The sequence below is a fragment of the Dromaius novaehollandiae genome, chromosome 2, assembly GCF_036370855.1.
Source record: "Dromaius novaehollandiae isolate bDroNov1 chromosome 2, bDroNov1.hap1, whole genome shotgun sequence".
Lineage (NCBI taxonomy): Eukaryota > Metazoa > Chordata > Aves > Casuariiformes > Dromaiidae > Dromaius > Dromaius novaehollandiae.
The window spans coordinates 29946205-29967501 of NC_088099.1; positions in this window are offsets into that span (position 1 = coordinate 29946205).

Below are 21297 nucleotides of genomic sequence, written 5' to 3' on the forward strand. Positions count from 1 at the left end.
CATCAAAATTTAATGGAAGAAACAACTAAATTGGACTATTGAAAAAATACAGAAGAGGCTTTTTTGTGCAGTTTAAGGAACTTCCGTTGATCTTTTCTTTTAGATTTTTGGCCTTAATCTTGCAAACTGCTCCGAATAAGCCATCTCCCATGTCAACTCCAGTTTTTCTGATCTCAAGTAGTCGCAGCAGGGAACAGTTTCCTGGATCAGGACCTTGTTTACTCCTGTGGGTGCTGAGATGTTTTGCTCTGTTGTTTTAGTGTGAGTGATTCCCAAACCATTGGGATTCCTGTAATGGATGAAACTCAGACTATTAGTTCTTTTATTTAGAAATCAGATTGGACATCTTGGGCAGTTAAGTTTTTTCTGTATAATTTGGCACTTCCAAGCCAAAGCAGTATACCAGATAAATCTCTTTTGAGATGTTCCTGTTCCAAAACACATACAGAAATTCTCTTTTATACAGTTTGACATTAAAGGTTGATGACAGTAAACCCTTTGATACTGATTTGCAAAATCATAAGGAGTTTACTAATTTGATTACTTTTTATTTGTGTTGTTTTTTTCTAGTCATTTAAATACCCTTCTTTAATATGTATTGGTTTTAAGGGAGTATTATGATTCAGTCTAATTAGCTATAGCTAGTCCTTAAGTCTGAGGAGCAAAAGGTTTTACATTTTTAATTTGGATTGCTAAAGCTCTAGAAATATTTCATGTTATCCAAGCATGATAATTTACTCTTTCTGGGTTACCTGACAATTTTCTCAGTAAGATTAAATTTCAAAAAGGAGTAATTCAGATATTTATGATAACCTTAAAAATGCAAATATTTCCACCTTTGAGTCATTTGCAGATGTGAAAGACTAGCACAGTTGAAAGCTTCTTGGCAACAAATGAGAGTCTTAATTGGAAGTTCTACTACATTCTACCACCGTTAATTTTGGCCCATCTAATGAGAAGGTTAGAAAAATTTTTTAAAATATAGATTTACTAGTGAAAAAAGCCTGCTAGTTGTGGTATAGTTGTGGTATAGTTGTGCTATTCTGATCCAGCATTCTAATTGAAGAATATATTAGCTTAATTTAAACCAATTTCTAATCAAGTTAAGCTAAATTAAAATAAACCTATGTTAAACATTATGGTTTGAATTGACCTACCTTCAGTTATTTTAAAAGCACATTTAGTTAAACTAGTGCTACATTTTATGGATAGCTCTGAAGATTTCCATCCAGATAAAGAAAATTGGCACCAGTACCAATTTAGTTTAGACTGATATAGACCCGTGATAACACAGTGACCGGAACAAGGTGGGGTTTATCCCATTTTAGTTTGGTCATTTATTTATTTTCCTTGCACAGAAGTTGAAACAATTTTCTTGTATTCTCACAGTCCTCATGAAGTGCAGTGGCTTGACAAGATACTGCATATCAGCTGATCCACAGTGACTCTGCATCTGCCCAAGACAGATGTGAAATTATTTGAATTAGTTTAGGTTTCACTGAAAAATGGCCAAGTTTTGATTATCTCACTATCTGGTGTATGCTAAGAAAACTCGCAGGGACCATTGCCATGGATCAGCTGATACATAGTAGCTTGTTGCCCTATTGTAATTTTTCTGTGTGGCAATTTCTGACAGTTTCCAAACAGCTTATTTTGTGTGCCTGAGTAAATCCACTTAAAATGTTTGACTAAATTAAATAAAAACTATTTTCTTCTGTTGACATGCCAAATTAAGCTACACTGTTTTAACCACTCTATTGTATGTCTAAATACACACCCTGCTTTACATCACAATAATTTGTCTGTGTGCCCATACTGTAGGAATTTGCACTGACGTAACTAATTTGATATAGCTGCTATTAAACTTGTGTCTTTGCCAGTTTTTAAAATCTAGACAGTCAAGTAAAATAAATAAGAAGAAGGAATTTGATTCTGATTTTGTCATAACTAGCAGGAATAACACTTGTGTCACCATTGTGTAAAAACCAGCAGTACACAGAATTAGATTGTGTAGATGTAAAGAAAGAAGAAATTATGTCTTCTGGTCCTTATTTGTGCTGTAGTCCTGTGTGCTAGGCATCTACTAATAATTAAATTGGATAATTAATAATTGCTAGATTAAACCTGGCATTGCCACCAAACTGCAGAGTTTATTTGGTATGCTTGTCTGCTTTTCCACACAACTGATGTTGCTAAAGTACCTTATTGCTAAGAATGGATCTCTACACACATCTTTTTGTGCCTAAGTAAATAGCGTGGTTCTCGTCTTGTTTTCTTTCACTTGGTATTTCCAAATATAAAACTCATGTAAAACCTTTTATTTTGCCTGGTACTATTTCCAGTGTGAATGCCACAAATATGCAGACATCACGTGGTTTCCCTAGCAAGTGGCTATGATGAGCTTGAAACTGTATGAATAGCAGTGATAAACAGTTGTTGACTTCTTTGTTTTATTATGGCGGAATTGAGATATACCCCATAGTATGGCTCCAAGGTTTTGTTGCAAAGGAAAAAAGCTGAGACAGCTCTGCATTTTAGTGTATGAGCCACCTGCCTCTGTCACAACACCAGTATCACACTGTAGGACCCTTATGAAATTCAAGTTTGCTTGCATTGATAGGGGCCTGCAGTCTGTATTAATGTAATATATATTAATATAGTAACCAATAACAGCGATTTGGGATGTAATAATATTTGAAATTGAACTGTGCCTTTGATTTAAGGATTTCAAAGTGCCTTAGAACAAAATATTTAACTGTTACCTCAGCATCAGCATCAGCTTTAGTTGGAATAGATTATGACGTGCACACCTAAAAAAGCATTAGACGGCAGTAGGTCATGAGAAATGCGATCTTCTAAAAACACTGGTTGGCCACATTTCTTCTATTCACCCCAAATATTTACATTTCCAATGAGGGGAGTGGCACATTACTTTCAGCTCAGAAGATAAAATACCTCACGTAAGTTATTGTTATGGCACACGAGGGAGTGATTGCTCTGCATGTATAAAACAAAGGTGAATCTGAAGAGACTTTCTTCTACCCTCAGAAAGGCCAATTATACAATTAACATTTGAAATTTATAGAACAATCACGTATTTTGGTACAAAAGAAATAAAATCCCAAAGTAAAATATTATAAAGTGTGGTTCACTATCAAGAAGAAAGAGAAGTCCGTGCATCGTAAAAAAATTCTCTGCACTCCTAAGCTGCAGGACACTGTTACTCGTGACATTCCACGATATATAAATGTGATTCATTTTTAAACTTCTGTTTATTACGGAACCATCTATTAGCATTTAATGAGAATACTGTCAAGACTCTGTGTAGGAAATAGTTTATACTTAAAGAGATGTTGCAATTCTAAACATTTTTTAAAATTAATAATTCAGTATACTATTATATCTTGATCCTATAACTTTCCCTGTGTATATGTTTCTTCTGCCTGAAGGCCACTGAGAGAGGGCAGAGGGGGGTTTTTGGTGTGGGGTGCCGTCTGAAACCAGGCTAAGAAATGTGGTCTTAGCACTCCAGGCTGCTTTTGGATTTTTTTGATAGGCTTTGAGTATCTGTTTCCATTGCTTACTGTACCTCTGAAAAATCATTTCTTTAATACTGACCATGAAGTGTCTCCTTCTTCTCTTGGGAAGCTTGTGTACAGATTAGATGAAGATTTAAGAGAACTGAATTCTGTTTTCAAGTCTAATAGTAGCTTGCCAGGTTTTGATGAAGGCACTTCAAATCTCTTTGCTTCAATTTACTTATCCATAAAATGTGTATAATGGTACCTGCCTCTTTCATGTGTTTTTTTGAGATGTACTGAAGAAAAATGCTGCTAGGACCCTTTCTGTAGTTATTATTTCCTCATAAAAGGTCTGATTCTGTTAGATGCTACCTGAATGATAAGACCTCTTAAGGCTTAGCAGCATCAACTGCTGTTCAGCATGCACCCAGTACTGTGCAAAAATGCATCCAAATAACAGTATATTTTTCACGTCAAGTTTGTCTTTATTTTGTCCCATTAGAAGACTGTGTTATCTTTTCTATCTGCATATTTTGGGAGTCTTCAAACAGACGAACAAGAGCGCATACTGCACTGGGTTAGTTTTGCATTCAGTTTTAAAGTTGAGTGCGGCTCAGCCAATGCCACCATTACTACCAATGTTAAAATGCATATGCCTTCTCGTTGTTTGGGGCTAGATTATCCTTGATTCACATGCATAATAGTTAATTCTGACTGCAGCAATGCTCACTAATACTAATGAGTGTGGATCTAATGCATGACAGGATGCCTTTCTGCCAAAAAGCCACTCATTCCTCTGGCAGCTGCTGTTTTTGCCGTTCAGCCTGTAAGGAATTTTATAGGCCTGTTTTATAGACCCAGTGCTTCAGGAGAGAGCTGACACTGAAACTCATTGCAAGTCAAAATGCTGACCTCTTAGTAGAACCCTCTCAGGAGTTTCCTGAGATGACAAGATATCAATATATAAGTATGTGTACAGTAATCTCTCTGTGACACCCCGTCTACCCTTTCCTCCAGGTCTAAGCATGTTTGAATGCACTGACATATAGCACACTTATTCCAATACTTGATAGCCTGTTAACATTTTAGATAACATAAAGCAACTTCTGGAATAAGTTTAGTGCTAGCTCAGGTAGTCAGCTGACAAAGTTTCTCAGGTGGCTGAAATAATTTACTAAATCTAGTATGGAGAAGGTAGCTTGAGATTTCTTCTATCCTAAGGTGAAGGATGTTTTTTCACAGACAATAGTGCTTTGTTGATTGCATATGAAAATAATAATTGTCTTATTCTTTCTGGAGTTGTGGGATAAGGTGACAGTAGTAGGGAATCCAGTATTCCGTCAACTCATTTTATCTGTGAAGAAAAAGAAAGAGTGAGACTGAAAAAGGCAGCAATCTGTTTACTTAGTTAGAAGTGTTTATAATTTGTGTTGCTGTAGGTCAACAGTTGTCTAGAGGATCACATCAAAAGCCTGTTCTACTTTGCTTTCTTTGGTCCTCTGCTGAAATGGATTTTTTTATTTTTTGTTACTTGGCCCTTTTCACAGGTATTCTTGGGAATTTAGCCCAAATGATTTGATATGATTTCTTCCAAGGGAAGAGTGCGTTGTTCTAAATGTACAAATTATATTTGCTTTATTAATGGTTCCTTTATGTGGCAGTCCATTGCCTAAAGGCAACAAATCAGGACTGGAGTCATTCCATTTAGAACTTGGTTGTTTGATGAAGCTGCATCCTTTATTGTAGAAGTGTCTAATTTCATGCATCTAGCAAGCGAGTTATTTCAGAAGGTTTCCAGAATGATTTCTTTAGGCAACAAATTAATGGCAAGTGTCATGAGAGTCAGCACCAAGGAATGGAGACAATCAGTGCAAATATTGAGCAATCTGAAAGAAGCCAATGACAAGGTATGGCTCAGAAGATAATACTTGGAGGATGCAAATAATTTCTGTGCAATTCATGAAGAAGGATACAATTCTTAATCTTAGAAACTGACTTGCTAGTAGGGAAGGAAAAGAAATTATACTATTAAGATTACGGGTTTCCTGAGTTGTGATGCAATCAAACTTTCAGAAATTTATTCTCAGATCTTCTCTGTGGCCACTTCTGATATAGTATGCACAAAATCTTTCCTAATTTTTTCTGACTTGCTTGTTCTCTTTAGTTCATGTTTTATATCCATTAGGTTACTGATGAGAGAGGGAGAGAGAGTTATGTTAGTTTAAATCGGTCTCTTTGTGGGGACAGGGTTTGGCTGAGCAGATCTGTTTATTAGGTGGACTAATAGATTAGATGGCCAAGAGAGTTTTAGTGGTGTTTTATTTAAAATACTCTTTGAAAGTCTGAAATCCTGACTTTATGATTGATTGTATAGCTGGGGCTTACATGTTCAGTGAGGTGATCTCACTGCCTGATCTGCAGAGCTCGGCTTGAGACAAAGTTCAGTTTATAAGGTGTTTTCATAATTAGACTGGACCCAGATTATATCTGTACAGGGATAGAGAGACCTGTCTGTGAAGTAAATTGACAAATGAGGAGCCTAGGGATAAATATTGAATTTTTGTTTTAAGAAGGAGTATCTGTGTTTTCTAGCCTGAAAACCTCTAACAAAATCTTGTGAAGATATCTGTTTCATGGATCATTAGATTAGAGAGGCTCCTTACACCTTAATTTCATGTTTATATTTTTGTGCTGATGAATTATTAAATGCAACAGTGCTCTTTGTAAAGAAGCATTAGCACAAAATGATTTTTTCAATTGAGATCCCATAAATAGAGATGCTTCCAAAGCACATTCTGCTCCCATAAATGATGATTATGAAAAGCAAAGCAGAACAGTAGTTTGATGGTCAGAAGGAACTAGGCCAGCACCATGTGTGTACCACAGGTAGCTAAGATGGGGACTGGAGGCAGCCTAGTCATGTTAGGGTAGCATATTGCCTGGGTTCTGTGGAGAGTGGCTATTTATACTTGGCTACACAGCCCTCCTTCAGCAGAGTCTGCTGGTTCTCTTGCACATAAAGATATGAGCAATAGTGTGACAGAGTGGGCAATATGTCCATGTTGGGACATGAATTCTTTTGTTTTATGGGCATCATTTATGATTGTAACCTTCAGTGTGGAGAAGAATATTCATTTTATAGTAGCACTGGAATGCAGCTGGGAAGCAGAAAGAGGCCTGTCAAGGTCTCAGCAAGTATTTCCAGTGCAGTAGAACGAAAGGGTTTCTACTAGCAGAGCCACTGAACAAGTGTTCCCTGCCCAGCTGCTGCTAAAGAAAGGAAGGCAGGGGGAAAATTTCAAGTAGGGGAAGAGGAGAAAGAATAGTGCTCAGATACTGTAAAGGAGACATACTCATGAAAGAAAGGGATGAGAGGTGCATCCATTCCCTTCTGGGAACAGAAGACAGCTGAAAGAGCTGGGGACAAGTGGGGTGTTGTCTTTCCTCAAGGACATAGACCAAATCCAAATGATCCAAAGGGAGATGTCTTTCAAGTATTTGTGTTTTTTCCAAACATCTCCAGTGCTCTAGCACTATCTGAAATTAAAGTGCATACTTGTAAGAAATTCCTTTGAAATGTCTGTTTTACTTTCTTGAACATAAAACTATGAGCCAGAACAGCTACAGCTAGGTGTAATTCTGATGGAACATGCATAACAGCAGAGTTGAGCTGGGTTTTACCACTGGTCTCAGGCCCAGGGCAGCTGGACTACAGGGTCCCATACAGAAGGCTTCAGACAGGGTTCCTGTTTCTAGAAATGTGTTGAAGAGAACTACAGTAAAGACAGTATTTGGAATCTTGCCATATCCAGCTGGCTTGGAAATGTGTGGGATGCGACTGTTGGGTCCAATTACAGCAGATTGATGGTTGTCTATGAAAGGGACTCAGCCAGGACTGTGACAAACAGTAATATGACTTTCCATTGCTTTTTTTCCAAAATCTTTAATGGAAAATAAAGAAAAAAGATGCAAATATTTGCTGGCTCAATAAAAAGCTCAGGCAATAAATAAAAATGATAATGTGTTTGTGTGTTTATGTTTTTTAAAGAGGAGAAGAGATGGTTCCCTTCCTCTGGTATTTTTTCCTCACTTCTCAGCTTTTAACAGTTTCAGAATGGAAAGAGAAGAAAATCCTAATGTGATATTAGAGATGATCAGTTCAGACTTTTCACTGTTTCTCTGCCATCCACATGTCCTGGCCCCCAGAGCATGCTGTTTGTTATCCACGGAGATTGGTATGTTGTCTGCAAGCAGATCAGTTAAGAAAACATGTTTTCATTTTGATTTTCATTTTTCTCTCTGAGAAGTCAGCACTGTAAATTAATCTTTAATGTGTACTAAGAGTAAGCCTTTAAGGGAGATTCATTTAGTGGATACATTTGTGAGGCAGATTTTTAAAGAGGAAGTATCCTTATATAGTTTATGTCCAGCATTTCCTAAAGCTTCTTCTTCTTCTCCTTCTTCTTCTTCTTCTTCTTTTTTTTCCCCCTTATTCCCTGGTGAATTTGAAATAAAGCCAGCGTCAGTGGCTTGTCTGTCCTTCAGTGATCTACATTCAAGGTCTCTGAGTCCTAAAAGTGAATTGTGATTTTTGCATTCATTTATTTAAGAAACTCAGAGATTTTTAACTTGTTGAAAACCCCATTTATTCTAAAATCTGGCACTGGGCTTCTAGAGAGCTCCAGAACCTCTGCTAATTCCAATCTTTTGTTTAACAGCTTAAAGCCGTGAAGATGGTGTCTCTGCTCAGAAAAACAATGTCTTTGTCCTTTCTATGAGTCTCGTTGCCTATGGTGCATTATACCAGCTAGAGGGTTTTCTTTGATAAGGATGATCATGAGTAGTAATATTTTGTGTTTTAGATTGGTGACTGTTGACGTGCATATTCCATTATGTGTTCTTGGCTTTTAGGCTATTGTCAAGCTAACTTGGATTCTGATGATTTGCTATTGTGTAGGATCTATCCCTTGCTTTTGTAAGCTTTGTACAGAAAGAATAATGTATTGTAAAATCTGTGTTGAAGAAGCAGTTGGAAGGAAAAATAAATTTTTTTTTAACATTCTAAGTAAACATACATTTTGGACTTCTCAGAATGTGATTCTGGCAGCCTTCTTAGGACAGGACACCTCTCAGCATATTCCGTGTAGCTCCATACTCATCACTGAGGCATGCAGAGTATGGATTCTTACTCACACATGAAGTGTAATTTCTATCATTAGACACTCATTCATATTATAGTAGCACTAGTAGATCAGGTTGGTCCCTGGGCTCCTATTGTATTTGCAAGGCTCGTTTCTTTCTTTGTTTTTGTTTAATGCTGATGACACATCCCTTAAGGATAAAGGCATTTTAATAACACTCTTTTAGCAGCAAGGAATTTTGGCACCTGCATCAGTGCTGAGAGCAGAAAGCATCTGTACTGTTTGCTGTGATCATGCAGAGAAAGAGTTGACTTCCTTTCTACAGTTATGACTATAATTTCCCTTGATTGCAGTCTACTTTCATTTAATTTGTGCTCAAGGGTCCTTCACACAGAATGATTTCTAGTGGGTGAAAGATCTTGCTGCAGCTGAGAGGTCACGATATAATACACTCTATTGATTGTAATGAATGCTTGCTATTTGCTATATTCAGGATGCATGAAGGAATCCACTTTGGGTCCTGAAATAATAGTAAAATGTATGTTGATCATACCTACAACTTGCAGCTGTATTCATGGAAACTTACTACCAGGCATGAGAGACCTGTCATCAGCTTGACTATGCAAACTCATCATTTTTTTAAAGTTTACCTTTGTATAAGAGTCTTTTTGTGTGTTGTCATTGCCTCATGTAAATATGATCAAAACTCCGTAGAGGGAATGGTTGCATGACTGTTAGGGACTTTGTTAAATTCTGGAAAAAAAGATTATTTAATGCAATGTGAGAAACAGGATTGTAGTTGCCAAGGAGGAAAAAAGCATATGCTGATTCTAACATGAACACAGCCTTTTCCAGTAGGGGATGGGTAAAAATAAATCACTTCTCAATGGGAAAGAAATCAAATGATCTATCAGTGTCTTCCCAAAAGACAGAGAACAGGAGGAAGATGACAAGGGCTATTCGTTCCTTTCATTTCTCCTTTTGTTCCCAGGACTTATTAAACCATCTGTGGGTTCCCTACATGCACAGGTCACAGGTTCTCCAATCATTTCCAGCTAAAAATCACTGCTTCTGATTTAAATTCAATTGTGTATGCATTTATGAAGGAAGTAAAACAACTGACTGACAGGGCAGGCTGCAGGTGGTCAGTAGCATCCTCCTTGATGTGGTGTTGTGTATATCGACTAGTTCAGCTGGAGACAATGTGATCACTTCTGTGTATACATTTACAGGAGCTGGCAGCACTTGGTGAAGAGGCACGACTGTTTTGTGCTGTTAGATCTAGAGAACAGATATAAAATCAGTGCCCATTGTACAGCAGTTCTTGACATGACTAATATCACCTCATGAAACAGGGGATGTTTTTTCCTGTTTGAGCTCACTAACCTTACAGAAAATCAATCATTACATCCTGGAGTTAATTTGCTAAAGAAGACACAGTTTCATTTATATTTATTTGTTAAAATCTGATGAAGTCCTACTTAAAAAGGAAAAAAACCCAACAAAACCTCAAAACCCAGGCACAACCAACCTGGGACAAATCTATGATGGCATAAATTAATGCAACACCATTGACTTCAGAGATGTATTACATCTATACACTGTGGCTGAATTTGTCCCAGAGCATTTGCCATACCCAATTAGATCCCATATCAATCTAGTCTGCAAGCTTGTCTCTGAAGGTAGCCAGCACCAGAGGTTTCAGAGGGAATGTGGAAGAAGCCACCTGCTTCATAGAGAAATGAGGCCAATGTGTTCTCTACGTTAGGTGCCAGAGATAGGTTTAAGTCTGAAAGCAGAAACTGTAGTATTATTTCTCGAAATTTATGGCAACTCTAGATATTTTTGCTGTTTTTATGAATGGATGTTTGTGTGTATCTTTATGCAAGATTGTTTTTTTTAAAGCTGTTTTGGTATCAATAGATCTTTCATTTCTGGCAAGAAGATAAACCTGTATGTCCAAAAAGGCCAAGTTTGTGACACCAACCTCATGACAATAAAAATGAAAGCGATAACTTTTGGAGCTCTTTTTAATGGGCTCTGATATGTAGGAAAAGTGTTTGCATTTATTTATTTAATGTTTTACAATAGCTGTGACAGATAATGAAATCCTATCTAGCCTTTCTGAACCTTTTGTCAGTAGTCAGGCTTAATTTCATGCTCATCTGAATTAATACAAATTCAGTGAGACTATTAGGTTTCAAAATGCATTTCCTATTGTTGTGGTTTAGGTCAAGACAGACTAAACGCACACATTAATTACTGCACAATAATTGGATCTGTGAGGAGTTTGGATATTTATCGCGAAAGAGTGATTATTAATGCATAGTGGTTATCTCTACTTCCCCTTTAGTTGCTCACAGGAACAGCAGTTGTCAGCAGCTAGGAGGAGTAGGGTATTAAGTGCGTTGGTTTTGGCCGCATGAACCTGGTCCAAGGTGTCCCTGGAGGTCCTCTGTGGTCAGGCATCCCCAAAGGCAGAGTTGTGCCACCCTCCCAACTTTGGGCTGAGGTGGATGAGTCTTATGATGTGGAGAGCATCTTCCAGATTATTTGATCTTTATTGGTTGTTGGACTGCTCTGAGCTGTTGCTCTTTGACTGATGTAGCGATTCACTGAGCAAAGATTCTTATATAAGTTTAGTTCTGCTATTTCTGCCAGTTAGACATTTTTTTCGTAACAAATGTCTAGTTGTGCTTGATTTAACAAAAATTACATCCCTAACAACTGCATAGCAACATACAGGAGGTTAAACCGTGGGCCTCCAACATCAGCCTCAATAACTCAAGTGATATCACCTCACTAGGGCAAAACACCTATTCTTTTGCATTTACAGAGCAGAAAAAAAGAATTATGTCAATTAGATGTGACTACAAATTACTGCAATATAAGATGTACACATTTAAATGAAAAAAACAGACACCAGAGACTATCAGGTGGAATGGCAGAGCTGAGACTCGTTTTTCTCCCTCTCCCTTGTATGTTAAATGAGAATGGATGACTTTGCAAAAACCAAATAGCCCCCTGGAATTTCTCTTTTGTCACTAAAGGCAGGCTGGATATTTGCACTAGCTATGTTTTATGGTTGATGTGACCTTGCCAGTGGCAGTATGTGTTGCCAGTAAGGAAACACCACAGTTCATCAAGTTCAGGAGGTGGTGCAGTCTCAGGGTTTGTAGCCTGATCTGAAGCCAATGGAAGTACTTGTATTGTCTTTGGTGGCTTTAGACGAGATCCTAACAGCACAAGAAGTTTTCTCATTTTGTAGTGACTCTCCTAGGAAGAACTAACAGTATTAGCTAGAAAGGTCCTGAGGGAGTTTCAGTCAGTCAGGTGATTTGGAGGTGCATCTCTGAGTTCACAAATTGGTATGTAGGTTGCTCTTCCAGGATTAAAGAAAAAAAATCTCACTAATAACCAGTTATAACCTGGTTTTGGTTCTTAATGATTTCTAAGGTGGTTAAACTGAGAGATGTACAAAAAAATGCCTCTGAACTTCAAGGACAAATAATGATGATGAAATTCAGCTACAAAACAGGACAAAAGTTCATCATACTGAGGCTTTCCTACCCTTAATTATTCATACTGCCATTTCTTGAGTCCCTTTTTGATTGTTGGATGTATTTATAGCCAACATATGTAAAACTAAGAACAGAAAAACTGTTTCTCCTTTTAAAAGGCTCTTCATGCTTTTTTTTTTTAGTGTTTGTAAGCATCAGGAAAGTCAAGTCTGTTTTTCACTTGTTTTATTAAAAGATATAGTTTAGGTCAAACTTAACAAATTACAGCTTAACACCTTGCCATCCCCCTTCTATGAAATAAATTTTATTTGTACCCAGAAATGAGAGAAGGCATTTACTGCTGGGTCAGGCACACTGCTCTTGTTTTCAGACTAGAGTCACAGTTAGTATAGGCAAAGGTAGCATAAATGCATGGACATATTATTAACTTACGAACTAAGCACAGTATTTGCAAGCTGCAGTTTGGAGTAGAAGATTTTTTTAATTAGGAAATTTGACAAGGCTTAAATGAATTGTTTTTGCCTCAGTGAAAACTGTGGCCTTGATAAATTTCTGTTATTGAAAAGCAAGTTAATTTCCCCTGTTCAATTCTTCTTCTAGTGGCTGTTATACATCATAGGAATTAATTTATTGGGGGAAGCACTGAGTGGGAATTGATGATTATTTTGAGAATAGCTCAGCACAAAACCACTCACATGAGCAAAGAAGGCCAGGACCTGGTTCCCAGTTCAGACTCTACAAATGCTATTATCAGATGCTTCAGAAGTTAGAAGCACTTTTCCCTGCATCTTTGTGGTATGCAAGAATATAGTGTAACCTGGGGGTTTGTGCTTCATTCTAATACCACTGGCTCACAGAGATGCAGACATTGATTTTGTCCTCTGACTTTTCACATGAAAAAAATAAAAACAGAAAACCTCAAAGATCCTTGTCCACTTCAGATCAGTATTGACTACCTGCTATAGTCTTCAGCATGTCTAGGGCACCAGAGAACATTGCTTTCTGCCAGTGAATCTTGAGTCCAGGGGATGATGAGCCATACCGAGGCAGCCACACAGTTCTCAGTGATAGCCTTGGTAACATTTAGGATTACTACTACCACTACTACTATACAAATCCATTAATGACTCTCTGTGTATTCCCCTGTATGGTACCAGCCCCTTCTTTAGAGCAACTGTGCCTTCATGATAATAATCTTCACCTGTGATTTCTCAGGTCTAAGCAGGTTAGCTTGTAAGCTTATAGAGAGATGCTGTGTTCTGCTTTCAGATACCACCAGTAGCTCACAGCACAACTGCACATCACCATTCTTTGTGATATGAGATGCTATCACTCGTTCAGGGATGCCAGCAATGCCTAACCCTCTTCTGTCAAAATGAATCCAGTTACTTTACATTCACCATGCAAACTGTTCATGTTCATGTGATGATTGTGGCTGAAGCAGGTTAGGGAGTACATAAACAAATAGTTACATGGTACCCTGCATGTAGAAGGCACAATCTGCTTGTTTCTTTCTTTCCATCCAATTCGATTACCATGATCACATTACTATCCTTTCCCAAAGCAGGCTGATGATTTCCCAGACCTTGAAATGATGCTTCGCTAAGTGAGGCAAGTCCAGGAAAAGTTAATCCAGGAGGAGCTATGCAAAGTCAGCCAGCTTTTTCTGCACTTAGGCCTTCTGGCTGATATCTGTTGAAGCCACCTAGCTGGATGGTCAAGTGACCTTTGTTAGGACTTGTCAGGATCACAGCCCATGGCTATATTTCTCCAAGATGGATGGCAGTAATTTGAAAATGACACTACCACAGGAAAGACAGAGGGTTCAAGAAGTGTTGCTAGTTTGGTAGGATTTGCTAGTGCTCTGGTGACCTCTGCTTCAGTATTGCACAACACACTGCAAGGAAAAACTCTGCAATGCATGGAGACAATAGCAAAAAAAGTATATATCCAAGATGTTGGGTGCTTATGTTGTATGAAAATTTAGTGCAATGTATACACCCTGACTTAGATGGAAGAAAGCAAAAGCTGATGGATGAATAACTATTTCTGAATGATTCCCTGCAACAGTTAATATGGAAAAAAATCAAGGAGTGTGCAAAAAGCTTCTTATACAGACAAGCTTCATCTCAAAAGGAGTTAACATGAGTTGACTTTGCAGTGGAAGACATGCCCTAAAACAGTTGATAGAACTCTTTCCAAACTATAGAGAGGTGCTGGGAAAAATCCCCAGGCCAGCACAGATGTCTGGAGAAGGATGGACCTTTTTCATGAAGGATTTTGTTTGAAATATCTTAGGCTTCGTCAACAGTCCAGGTGGAGTTGGGCAGAGGTAGTTCTGATAGTCAACACAAAGACCAGGCCAGGCTGCTACCATTCTGCAAACGTTGCAGATTCAGCTTCTATAAAGACCCATGATCTTCTCTTGAATACACACAGTTGTCAGAGAAGTCAGTGATTTCAAGGGCAAAATCTGGCCCCATGCTCTTATCTTTAGTAACTTAGGCAATTAATTTAAACTAAAGTGGGAAAAATCACACCTTAAATGATTAAACAGGAAGAAATGAACAGTTTTCTTTTTATAGATATATATGCCTAAAGACAGCATGTGTAGTTAAGCTAGTAATGATAATTCCATTTTACCTACACTGTTAGATTACATTCATCGCTGTGGTATGTGAAAGCCTTCTGTTGGTGCATTAAGCCATATAGCTACACATCTCTTACATGCTTGTTCTCAGGTTCTCCTCTTAGGAGGAGAAACTTCTCCAGTGATGTCTCTTATTTTGGTGGACCTGAGGGATTTTATTCATTTGTTTGCTCTTTCAATCTACATGCTTCTACATACATACATTAAATAAGGAAAGATCAAAGGAATTTGTCTTGCACTGGAAACAGAAGATAGAGAGGTTTGCCAGAGACTCTCAACCCATCACATGCTGAGGTTTCCAGGTTACCCTTTGTTGCTTTGTCATATGAAGCCTTAGACAGGGCAATTGGAGAGCAAAAGGAATATGCCTTTAATGCCAGCCAAGTGAAATGGGGCATCTGAGGGGTAAGTGCTAATACGGCTAAGGGCTGTGGAATTGCTGCTGATGTGAATTTCCCAGCACAGAAGTGAGAATATGAGAATAGAAGCCAAATATGTTCAGAAAGAGTCGTACTTTTCTAAAATGCAGCCTCTGTCAGGTGCTGAGAATCTGTGTTTGTTTAGATCATCCATTCCCTTACTGGGAATGTACTAGCAGGTCTCCTTCACTGAGCTTGGGACTCAGTCTCTTTCTCTGTTGCTGTGTTATTCTTTGGCTCTTGCACAGCGAAATTATTCTGACTTTCATCTCTAACTCATCAGAGTTCTGGTTCTGGTATCTTCAGCATCTCAATGTTGTCCATAATGTCCAACCCAGAGTAAGGATGAGGACTTGGAGAATGATTAGAAGTCCTCTTTCCTGTGCTTTTTAAAAAGACACAGCTGTTTTTGACACTGTCTGTGATGTGTCTCAGACAAATAGCCTATCCTACCCCTGTTTACTCTTAGCTGATAGCTTTTTGTGCTACAGTGGCAGCTTTCAAACAAGAATCATTTCTTCTTTCAGATGGCAGGGAAATCTGGTATCTCTGCTTAGTGCTAGGCCGTTTCACAGTGCATGGTTGCTATGAGTGTGTGATTACAAACGGAGTGCTCTGAGTTGCATGCCAGCTTTTAAAAGTAGTGAGGTAGCAGCTGGTCAACCTGATCCTGATGCACTACAGGGCACCAAGGTGATCTGACAGACTAGTCCTAGTGTGAGGCAGCAAAATGTAGGACAGCAGTGGGAAGACTGCCAAAGGCTGAAAAAGGTCATCTGAAACACAGATGCAACCATGTGAGCTTTTCCTTCCCCTGCCCTAACTCATCCTGAAATGAAACTTCTCCCCTTTCAAAGGAGATTCTCCTGTTGGCAGAAGCTTACCAGTTCACTTGGAAGAACTTCATCGTGAGGCTGCAGGGCATATTAACCTGAAAACGTAAAATACCAGAACATCCCATGCATTCATCCCTTCCCCTGCCATACCATGTAGCCCCTAGCCACACTAAAATAGGCTAAACAGAATGATTGGATGAAGAACTGAGCTGCACCAATCTGACCTTGTTCTCCCATCCAGCCTGAGTTAAAAGCTTTTGTCATATATAAGGTACAAAAGAGGTTTGGGGCATGAACAGGAAAGGGAAATGCTGAAGCCACAGCTTGATTTGATTCTGGTGTAAAGAGAAATCCTCTCTTATTCTGTACAGCCTGGGAGAAGCTTACACAGAAGCCCGTCTCTTACCAATGTGATCTGTATTACAGAAGAAAGGATTTTGGTTGGCAGGGAGTGAGGACTCATAGCCACCTTACCTTACACGATTTCTGGGCCAGGGTTCAAAAGAGACCAAAAGTTCAAGGTTTTTGCGGCAAGAATTTTCCTGGCATGTTTTGTCAGCTGTGTGTTACATCTATTGGTGCTCTGAGATAGTGGCAACTGAGCTATGAAAGAGGTATAGCCACATCTAAGTAGTGCTAGACTCAAACAAGTATACACTGACTTTCATAAAGCTTATGAGCATGGATTTGGTGCTGCACTAACTTGGTAAATGCAGATTTTAGTTCAGATCTGTTTCACATCTTCCTAGGACCTCAGTCTCATTCCTGTCTGTCCTTGATAAATCAGTATCTTATACATATGTATATGACAAGTAACTGCTATGTGCCTGTGTCAGATCAGAGATGCTTTCCTGCCCCCAAATCAGATTTGCCCTCAGTCTACATTTTATGGTCTTAAAAGGCCAGCAAATTACACCACAGGCACTATGAAAAATCCTAACCATATAATTTCATGCAATTTAATCAACATCACATAGTTTTTTGAATGTAATAATTTATTTTCAAGCAGTCAGTAATTAAAATCTATCAGAGAACACATTTAGATTTCTTTTAGTATTTACTTCACTGCCACCCTCCACAAAAAGATTTATTTAAAACATTCAAGTATCTCATTTCCACTCCATTATACCTGTGCTGCTTGTTCGACAGAAAATGAGTTTTTCTTAAACACATTTTCCTTTTATCAACACTTATGATTGACTGAAAATCAACAGAATGGAACTGGTTGCCAAAGCCCCACTTCTTGTTGTGAGCCACAACTCCTACACTTTATGCTTTGAAGGTATATTAGTTCTACTTCAGAATCTTACTTACTTCAGCAGAAAGTGGCACTAGCATTCCCAAGGGAGTAATACCTGGACACATACTTTCTTTTACCTTTTCTGAATGTGTTAGCTCATGTTAGAATGCAAATCAAATTACAGCTCCTGGTGGATGTACTGGTTGGCTGGATACATGCCCAAATAGCCTCCCACGCACTTGACAGCCACAGCTGGTACTACTTGCTATGGGACAGAAGGAACATTGTCTGCTGGCAACAGTGGCCTAAGGGATGTCTTTAGGACATCCCCCAAAAGATGTTCTTTATTACAAGTTTGGTTGCTATCTGCATAAAATCTCAGTCTTTTTGGTAGGCAGGATCTGAACCTTTCCTCCTTCTAAGTGACTGAAATGGGGTCTCTATATGCTCGTGGAAGCATAGAGCAGTCTGTGTCCCTATAAAAATACTACAATTATACAGTTAACAGGAGAGTTCAGAAGAGAGACTATTAGGTCTTTTTTCTTGAACTCTGAATAGATTAAAAAAAGAAAAAGGAAAAACGGTGTTCTACTTGTACTAACTAGAAACATACTTGGGCATGAATTTCATGAGCTTACTAATGTGACTGTCATGTCTTTTACACAAAAATGATCATTTGCATTTTCCATTTAAAAACTTGATATTCTTTATAAACTTACTTGAATTCTGTTAAGAGACCTGACAGTTCCTAAAGAGAAAAAAGCCACATTATTATTATGTCACTTATAGAAATGCTAATGGCAGAATATGAAGGACAGCATAATTATAGTGTTGCTCTAGTGATTCCGTGGTTAAGGTTTTCTCAGTACTTTAATTATAAACTACTTATTTCAGCAGTTTAACTTTATAAATTCTCAGTGAAACACCCTTTGGGTTTGATTCACTCTTTGTGGTGCATATTGGTGTAAAAAGATCCTCTTCTAGTCAAAGTAGGAGTCCCTGGCAATCAGGAGCACCCACTCTTATGAACAACAGCTGGACTGAAGAGAACGATCAAGGAAAGAACTAGTGTTTTCTGCTGAAAGACATAAGAACCAAACTGTTGTTGAGAAGTAGGTGCACTGTTATAAACAGCGGCAATAAAACCCTGCTGGAGAGAGTTAGGCAGATGCCAAGCAAATTTGACAAGCCAAGGTGAAAAGCTGCAAAATAGGTAGATGATATCGGATGAGGTCAAAGCACAGCAAGAAAAAGAGAGTTCTGTAGAGTGTAACACTCCAGCCAGCATCTTGGAAACCTGCCACCTCAGTGTATCCAAACTCAGGGAAGGAAACTTAAGAAAGAACAAAACCTTTGAAAGAACATCTGCTTAGATGCTCATCCAGCAGGCACAATGCTCTGTATTCTGCAAAATGATTTTTCAGTTGTTGAATCCATTCTGGGAGCTTTGGTCAGGGAAATTTCCCTTTTGGGCAACAGGCCTGGGCAATCACTTGGGCCCTATTGGAGTCTCTGTGACTACTTATGTGCAATGCTTTTAAGCTCATGCCTAGGTGAATTCCTGAAGAGGAACTGACTTAAGCACGTGGCCAAATACTTTCTGAAGCAGGGCCTAGAGAAGGAACAGATAGTTCTATTAAGCTTTTTAAGAAAGAAATCTAGAGTCAGATCACATAATTTGAACAGCACTGCAAACTTATCAAAATTGTAAAGCACAAATCCAATGATTAACAAGACTCCTTTGTTCAGAGAACAGCAATTTGAGAAACCTGATCTGCGAAGCCTCAAAGACCTCATTAGAAGCTCGTAATCCTTGGTTTGTTTATTGACTGTAATAAGTGTACACTGATAGTTTTGCTTCAAAAGCTACTGCTGCTTGTCCTTGGTGGGGAAGAACATGAAGGACAGTTTTATCTGTTGTGATAACAGTGTGTTGTGATTCATTTCAAAAGAAAGCCGGGAGTGAAATTGAGGGAGGAAAGCAAACACATGCAGTTGTGGAAGAGTTTGCAATAGTGTGTGAATAAGATAGGGTGGTTACCTTGATTTCCCTTTCTGTTGACAAGTTCTTTCTTCTCTCCTCCCTTGCTCATGCACCTTTCTGTTCAAGCAAAGACTTTTGGAAACCTCTCTGAATGGTTCCAAATATCTCCTTTCCTTAAGAGCCATTCTCCTTGCTCCTCTGCAGGGAATTTGGGAGATAAAGTGGGGTTCATTCCGAGAGGCCACAAAGTTCAAGGGAAGGTTAGATCTGTGTCAGCTTCAGGAACATTCATTTTTGCAGGACTGCACTACAGCTGCTTTTTGTTTTTTGTTTTGTTTGTTTGTTTTTTCACTCTCTTGCTGTGAGAGATGTGGTGCTTTAATGTGGAAATAGGAATGTATTTGCATGCCTGTGCGGGGGGGGGGGGGAGGGAGCCAGCATCCAAACAATCTTAACAAAGATTTATGAGGCAAATTATGTTGCTTGTTAAATACCCAGATGGAAAATCAGAAACTTTAGATGTGATGAGTAGTGAGGATATCAGCAAGAAGTTATGATTCAGACAAATAAAAAGCCTCATGTGTTAATTTAAAATGATATACTGTTCCCTTTCATAAATAACAAAGGGGTAGTTTGTCATCCTCTCCCCTCCCCTTACTGAAGCTGGTTCCTTATTCTCCATTTTTGTTCTTTTGCTACTGATATAGGAGGTGCACCAGTGGCATAATGAGGGGCAATACCTTGTGAATCTATAATGATACTGATTACAAAAAAAACCCAAAAAACAAAAACAAAAAAACCAAAAAACCCTCTCCTGTGAGGTATGGCAATACAGTTTAGATTTCAGAACCAGGAATTAGTTGGCCTGGGGAGAAGGACTGGGGAATTTGGATTTGTCAACACAAAGCTTCAACACCTAGAAGCCCACAGTACAGGGTGCAAAAGTGTAAGAACTCCTCCCTCCTCTCCTCTCTTCCTTGGACTTTTAGGTCCTCACAGGCTCACAGGGGTGGCAGAGCTCCCCTGGCATTTTGCCTGGGCCTTGGGAGGAGGGCTGCTAGCTAGTGGGGAGGAAGAGCCATCCCAGCTCCTCTGGCTGCTGGCTGCTAGGGCAGGGAGGCTGAGCAGCAAGTACTGCCCCAGGCTCACATAGGAAGGGACAGGAGCAGAGATACAGGTAGCACTGAACAAGGCACAGAACACCATGGTAGTATCAGCACCTATTAATATTTTAGTTACTTCATACTGCCTATTTTTTGAATCATGATATCACTGTGCCAGCAGAGGGTTGCCCATCACTAAAGTCGTTTTGCTGTAACTCACTGCTGTCTCATAAGAGTAAGGGAGCTGAAAGGCAGCGTAACCTGAAAATGTTTCCTTTTCAAAACTATTTCATTTTCAACAATATTCCATTTTCAGCAACATTTTCAGTGTTACTGAAAATCATGTTATCCTCCAGTTCAATACTGTTTTTTCCCTTTTGAACACTGCTTGTTGCACCTAAAATAAGAATGACATTCAACAGCATGCAGACCTCTAAGCAATTGAGATGCTTCTGGAAATGTTAACCTACCCCTTTTGCTTACTAATAAGAACTAATCATGTCCCTGTATAAATTGCAGCTATTTAAGGGCACAGTGCTGCAGAAGGACTGCTTAGTTTTGAGACCTTCTTTCCAGCAGTGCAATGGCAAATCAAACAGCAGGTGAACACCCCTTTCTGGTAGTCCAGACCAGCAGTGAAGGGTAGATAGAACTTTCTACCCATGCTCTGCTCCCCGATATTGAAGATGTTGTTAGGACTGGGTTCACTACATCTCATCAAGTAAACAGAAAACGAAAAAAATAGAGAGCAAACAAGTAAGTGCCATTGCACGTGGGAGATGTTACTGGTCCAGACAGCTAGAGTTGATGGCTTTTTTTGGCTCTGTTTCTCTGTGAATTGGGTACAGACCATTCAGTTGTTTAATACATATAGAGTTACCC